Source organism: Macrobrachium nipponense, chromosome 34 (assembly GCF_015104395.2).
Source record: "Macrobrachium nipponense isolate FS-2020 chromosome 34, ASM1510439v2, whole genome shotgun sequence".
NCBI lineage: Eukaryota > Metazoa > Arthropoda > Malacostraca > Decapoda > Palaemonidae > Macrobrachium > Macrobrachium nipponense.
Genome location: NC_061095.1, coordinates 60,468,063 through 60,475,562, shown reverse-complemented (window position 1 = coordinate 60,475,562; position 7,500 = coordinate 60,468,063).

Genomic DNA, 7,500 nt, shown 5'->3' with positions numbered 1-7,500 from the left:
AATTAAAAAAAAACGAAAATGATCAATATCTTCATACAGGCGAATTTAGGGTCAAAGATTCCTTAATATTCTTTCCCTGAGGAAATATCGGACGACCCTTAAATTCAGGCAGTGTTGTTTCCTTTGGGTCTAAGTAATCAAGCTTAATGAGATGTCAGTCCTTCCTTTCCTTTCCCCTCCTCTGTGAAGGAGAAAGCGCCACTTTTCCCTCGTTCGAAAAACTAAACTGACTGGGCCCTCTTCCCCTTATATATATTATGACGCTTTTTATGGAGACTTCTTACCGGTGCTCGAGATCAGCCTTTTCGTCTTGGCCTATAAATCGCCAGGTTTCTCTTTTCTCTCAGTCTCTCTCATTATACTTATTTTTAACCTTCAAAACAGTATGAGTACAGCTCTCTCTCTCTCTCTCTCTCTCTCTCGTTCGTCAATTTTATCCCTAACCACGGTAAGACTGCATTGTTCCTCTCTCAGAGAGATGTTGTCTCTCATATAATAGCACTTGATCACAACATTGGGGAGGTCACAATGGATTACACTTTGTTGATTTGCTTGTGATGAAGTTGGCTTTATGCCAGCACGGGCTCTTGTTCACAGGGCAGCCCATAATCATAAAATAAGTATTAAAGCTTACAATATCGAAAGCGTTGTATGTTGGCCTTGAGGGCCGACTGTGAAGTAGTCACTGTGACGTCATCCTATTCCTCTCTGCTGATTGACTGGTGTATCTTTGCTCTAAACTCTCCCATCAGCGCTATGTTCTAGGTTTCATATTTCAACTAATAAATCGGGTGGTGTGTGAGTGAAGATTTTATTCACTCACAATCTTGAGTCATTACCTTTGTCGGGCAAAAAGGATGAAATGAAAACAAAGAATGAGAAATTATACAGTTGAACTATTATCACTTATTCCTTGCAGTCAACGCCAAAGAACATTACTCTAGATGCAATGTCTGACCATTTTGGCCAATGAAAACTGTGAAAATATCTTTGTACATACATTGATAAGGCACAGGATATATATTATGTGCCCTTTCACTAAGCAGCATCCATGATGTTCTCACAGCAATTTTCATCTACCCGAACTATTTATAAAGGACTACAGCGCTTATAAGTCTAGAGCTTCATTGAGAACTATCTCAATATGAAGCTTTTCATTCGATTTATTTGTATGCAAATGCAAACTTCAACTTAAATACTTTGACAGTAGGAAAATGTTTCCGAAATCACAGCATCACAGGTAATATAACAGACTAATTTTGATGCTGGTCTATATTATCCTGGCGACTGCATACTGTTTCTGAAATTACATAGAGTAGATTGAAATGAAGCTTTGTAATTATATTTTTTTTTGTATAAGAGAAAGGAAGCGCTTTCTCTCACAATAGGATCTGCACAAAATGGCGCAAGAGAAAAGGAGGGAACAGACTACCAGAGTCAACGGACGCCGAGTGTTTGTTGTTCCAAATGAAATTTCTCCTTAGCACCTTTGCCGGAATGGTGCTGAATGGCTTCCTACTGGAGGAGGTAGAATTTGCTTAATCAAGTTTCTAGCAATGAGAGATTGTCATTTTGTATTATACTTTGGATAACATGTCCATGACAGTGACTTTCTTTGTGTTGCTTAATCACACTATAACTGTCTCTTAAGAGGAGGGAGATTGTGAAAGCTAACTGTGTAAGGTGTTCTCTAAAACGACCGCTCAAACTACAGTGAAGTTTACCTTTCAGAGTAACTAGGAAATTAAAGATGGCTTCAAACCAGGTAATGATAATCTTAGAGGTTTATCTAAGCACCTAGAAAGCTGCACAAACTATCTTGCAGCTTCAATTATCTGGTGAATAAGAAAGAGATTATTGAAGGAATCCTGAAGCCAAGTAATGAGAAGAAAAGAACAAGACACAATTAATTATGAACTGTCTAATCAGGGTATCACCATCTCAGCTCCGTAACTTGGAGACCTGGTGTTCTTGGCATTTATCAGAGGAGGCCTGAGAAGTGAGGAGAATTCCCTCTCTGGTGAGAAGCAGAATGACAAAAGGAACATAAACTTTTTCTCTGATCAGGAGAAAAAGTAGACTTATAGAAAATAACCTCACAAGGGCTGGTTAGAAGTTTATGTCATTAATTCAGTTTTGTCAAGAGAGACTCACACAGTACTCCATTTAGCTTCTAGACACAAAAAACAAAAGCGAAATATGTCACTGGTTCCCTAGAGACACTTTTCATTTCTGACACTGACAAAACCACAACAGAAAATTATGCTCTGATTGGCTGCCGTTTCTGATAGGAAGGCATCCCCACACATCCAAATTCATATTTAAGATACATGCAAGTTTACATACATGTATTAGGGCTTGTGCCTTGTATGATAAGGCGCCCTATGAGGTAATGTTAGACTAGCGATAATCTTACGCTAAGTCGGTTGGTATTGCACTTCCATATTCAATGGAGTGTCTGGGGGTTTGTAGATCACTTACGAAGTCGGTATTATCTTGTTGGTTATTACGACGATGTGTTAAACTCATGGTGAGGAGGTTCTTGTAGAAAACACGAAGTATAAAAATAGATATATTCTTGAAGTTTTACATGCTGAAGATCAGATATGATTGTACAAGTCTTCTATGACGATAGCTTGATCGCTTCTGCCAATGATGATGGCTAATCCTATTCCTCTACATGATAAAGCTTAGGTAAAGAGGTACAGGTCTTCTAATGACGATAGCTAACTCTGTTCTGCCCGTCTACCATCTCTGTTACAAGTTATGAAGGAACAGACAGTAGTTCGAACTATGAAACATACATACAAATGACATAGTTTCATACGAACACACAATCAAATGAGACACGCTACAGATCACGTAGGCCGTTTGAATCATAGGTCGGGGTAGTTGTCTCAAGCAGGGAGCTTGGACTAATATTTATAAACAATTGAATGACTACAGGTGACGGCATGTTATCTTAGCCTACTTTTATTGTATACGTCATCTTTAGCGTCTCTAGTCTGATCACATTCCTGCAAGCAATCTGGTTGACCTCTTTAGTTTTAGACTTTTATATATATATGGACTAACATTCCATATTTTTATTATGTAAACACTTACATCAGCTCGGTCAGCTACCAAAACCAACTACTGAATATTACTCAAACTGACTTGCACTTGACTTATAGGAGTGTGATACAGACACTATGTGAATATATAGATAATATATAAAATACTTATAAGTAAAAAAATTAATGGTGTACACTAATACAGATTCAAGTAATAAAATATTTAGACATAATATGCATATAATATTCTAAATAATAGTGATCACGTGATATATACTGATACAGTTTTTCACTTCATCTCTTTAAAGATACTTATGCTACAGAAAATACTAATGTACTCTGATAATCGCATAGAATGAAGATTAACATGATAAAAATCATATTTTAACTGATAAAAAATTTCATATATGAATTGATAAAAATTATTAATGTTTATGCTAACTGTTATATATCTGATTCATTAATTCATATACTAACTCATAAATAAGTGCAGATATTGGTAAGAAAAAAAGGAACAGATTGATTATAGGCTACCTGATTTGTTTATACATATGATATGGATTCATATGATTATGATTAATATATGTGCACTTAAATAGATTCCTATTGCGTACACGCAAAGATATATTTCGATTCCGTATTTATGATCATTTATATATAGATTCCTAGTGCGTACACGCAAAAAAATATGTTTTCGATTCTGTTATTTATTTGATCATTTGATATATATAGGATACATGACCGAGGTTATACTACTTCACATTTAACTAGCTTTCGAACAACTTTTCGTCCATTACACAGTTCCAGACAACCACCTATAGCCAAATGAAACGGCCTTTTTCAATGGTTAAAACAAGGGGAAAATTTGCCTGGGCGGGTCCAACGTTTTATTTTTGCGCTCATACTTATTCTCTGCATCCTAAGCTACACGATTACGTTCGCGATGAATAAAAAAACATCCCCAGCACGAGTCCTTCGCCAGCAAAGTAGAGTTGAATATCCTTCGGGTCGTAATTGTCGGAAGTATGTCCCTTTTGTAGTCGAATTCCGACAGCCGCCGGAGCATTCCGCATTAAAACGAGATTAACGACGAGATACGGTGTCGGTCGAGATTAACGACGAGATACGGTGTCGGTCGAAGAAGTCCATGAAATTCCATTCACATTGTAGGCGGTTGTTACTTGACTGTAGTCATCCGCTGCGACGAACGATTTTTGAAGTTGCGATGTGAAACTCTCGTACTGCAGGATACTGTAACCAGGTTCCAATAATCAGCCTGCAAGTGAAATTATACTTGTAACAAGGGCAAAGTAAATTCAGACGACATCCAAATACAGGGGAGGGGAGAGAGCCATTTAGACCAGACTTAACCCACATGAATTCGCTGATATTTTTGGAATTCAAAAGAGTCTGCTGTACAAAACTTTTTTTATCCATGGCATTACCAATGAGTGAACCTATCAGGTCTATGATGACTTGTAAAAATATCCATAATTATAAAAATAAATAGATATCATTACGAATCTCAAAGAAAATTCGATATTACTGGTAGTAAGTTACTAGACAAAGAAGTGGAAAATGGAGCTATTTGTAAGATTGCCAGGCAACATAAGAGTCAAAGAGAATATTAATCATGATTCTGTATTTCTCTATGCTAACTGAAATTAAGTTGTGATAAAATCTGATCCTATGTGCCCCTAACAAAAGTTTCATATTCAATTTTCTCGCGCGCATCCTCTGAGGTTAACTTTTAAAACATTATTAATAGGTAAGATGCAACGAAAAACCCACTATGTAACTAATTTCTATATAAACTTTGGGTTTTTCAAGAAAATGTAACATTTTCCCATGAATGTGATTTACCTGGATTGTAATAAGCTAATGTTGCAAGTAAATAATCCATATCCATATCATGATACTTCTAAATGTCTATGAGGTTCAGAAAAAATTAATTCATTTTGATGTTATAGAAATTCTATTTCCTTATTTTGTTTATTAATTTTAAAATGATTGCAAGTTGCATTGCGCATACCGATAGACACTTGTACCTAACGTCTGCCTTGCCCATGAGAAGTTCGGGCTAAGCATTCCTTTCTCCAGTCAATCTGTTTTGCAAGCGCGAGATGAAGCCTGTGCAAGCAGATATTTGAGGTTAAAGGAATCAATGCTGATACGGCAAACGCGACAGACCTTCTAGAACTGATGACGTCGTCACCAGCTTAAGAGTTACGTTACTTCCTGTAATAAATACGACTTTAGGATAAATTTTTTGTTTTTTAATACTCGACCCACATGAGAAGAATGTCTGAAAAAAACAGTACCAAAATGAACAATATATTAGTTTCATGTTGGAAAACTGCATGATTACGTTAAATTAAATATTCCTTATTAAAACTAATGAAAAAGGTTTCCATACAAATTCTATATATATTATGAGCCCTGTATAAGATTCATATAGGAGTATTCAATAGATAAACATTTTCACTTCTAGACTTCCTGACTTTAAAATCTCTTTTATTTTATTTTTTTATTTATATATTTATTTATTATTATTTTTTTTTTTTTTTTCATTGACTACGAATATAAATCCACCGGGACAGACAATATGTCATTAGGTTTTGGATATGCGTTTGAACTTTTAGCTTATTTGTCATTACTAAAGCATTAAGTTAGAGTTCAAATCTGTACGCATATATATTTGGATATTTAATTAACCTACGTTTTGCTTATTGATTTTATCGTGATTCCTTTTTTATTATAATTTGTAACCCTTCCGACTTCTTACGGAGTGTATTATATTGACTCCACTTGTATCCATATTTATTTTATTTTTTTATATTTATTTATTTATATATTTTTTATATATATTTGATAAATTAATGGTTGGCTTGAATATGTGGAAAAGTGTTCTAGCGGCGTACCGTATAAGGCTACTTGCGGCATCAATTCTATAGATACAAGATATAAATGATAAAGGTATTTAAAACCACGAGAACCGCTATAATCCAGTTCGGTTCCAATATCACGAGTTGTAACTCATAAGACATTGACACTTCCTATTTAATTATCCGTTATTCTACCAAACGCCGATTGACTCTGGGTGATAAAATATATTATTGGTTTTCTTAATGGAAAGGAATTCACACAACGTGTTAAGGAGATTATTATTGATTTACACCACCCGAGTCACAGATTATTATGTGTTGAATTCCATATTTACTGATTTAGCACTCATAAATATTCGTAACGCACTCAATTGCGGTGTTTGTTTTTAGTGCTATTAATTCTATATAACGTGTCAAGGAACTATTAACACTAAGAAGTGTTCATTCCCCTCGTCAGACTCGTAATTCTGGTTAATAATTCTACGTATATTCTTTCAAGGATTGATTTGGCACAGGATAGGCCCCTAAACTGACAGGTGTCTTAGTGTATCCCTTGTTTTCATGACACGTGTTACAATTAGTTATGTGCTTTTATATCTGTAAGCATCGTAGGCCAGTAAAACAGTGATTTGGCTTTCTGTGACATAGGAGGGAACCTTGGATGACGGAATGCAACCAGTTTATGACGATTGGTATGAAAGAGATTATTATTACTACCTGGTCGTTAGTCATCTGCTGTGTTCTTCGGGTTTTCCTCGTCACGGACCTACATATAATATTACATTTGATTACATTATTCTGATACACATACTTTAAATATACTTTTGCTTTAGGGTTTCTGCTCGAAGTGTTTATTGTTTTTGCTTAGTCGCTGACCCTGTTTCCGTCCGAAGTGTTTATTGGTTTTGCTTAGCTGCTGACCTTGTTTCCGTTCGAAGTGTTTATTGTTTGGTGTTTATTGTTTTGCTTATCACTGTTGACACTTGCTTTGTTCAGTTTGTAACAGTTCTGCGCTCCAACCCAGATATTCAATGGTCGCAATCTCTTGGTTAAGGAATTTTCTTGTTTAGATACGGTTTTAACAATAGGCACGGATGTTTCTATATCTTTTAGTCTAATTAATGGTTCTTTGCTGTATGGTGCGGGATTGCGGGATAATGCGTCAGCTATGATATTTGCTTTCCCAGGTAGATATCTTATCTTGGCTCCAAAGACCTGAATGATCATTTGTCACCGAGTTCCTTTTGGACTGTGATTAAAGCCTTTGAAAAACTCGGTAAAGGACTCATGTTCAGTAAGGACTTTATCAGGATAGCCATAGAATATGAACTTAAGATGTACTAGTGAGTTAAAAGATACCTAGCCCTTCCTTGCCTATTACTGTATATTTACTTTCAGAGGGCTTTAGTTTACGTGAATAAAAAGCTATAGGAAAGAACTGTTTATCATATTACTGAAGTAGTACCCCCCTTACCCCTTGGTCTGAGGCGTCTGTTGCAATAAAAAAAAAAAATTCCTTATTTAAATCAGGGATTTTTAAGTTAGGTGAGCTGCATGATTCC